This window comes from Lonchura striata, chromosome 1 (genome assembly GCF_046129695.1).
Source record: "Lonchura striata isolate bLonStr1 chromosome 1, bLonStr1.mat, whole genome shotgun sequence".
Taxonomy (NCBI): domain Eukaryota; kingdom Metazoa; phylum Chordata; class Aves; order Passeriformes; family Estrildidae; genus Lonchura; species Lonchura striata.
Window position 1 is genome coordinate 22,700,981 of NC_134603.1, and position 335 is coordinate 22,701,315.

Here is a 335-nt window from a genome sequence, read left to right on the forward strand (position 1 = left end):
CCACCACAACTCCCATTATTGGTGCACATTCTACAATCCATCTTCTGAAGACTTTAAAAACAAAATCCAATCCCACTTCCAATACAATCGGATTTTCTTCCTCCTTCCCCATATGTGTGCCATATTTAAATGGTCCTATACTTTAATAATTTTGGGAGTAAGGCACACTAACTCTTACCTCCAACAACTCCAGCCAACATTAATAAATTTGCCTAAGACTTTCAAACAAAACTGTGAAAGAGAAAATTAAGTTGAACACTGACATTTAGAAAGAGTAATTTACTGATCCATGTTTAAGTTCTCTAAAAATCCAACTTAGTCAATAGACTATTAAA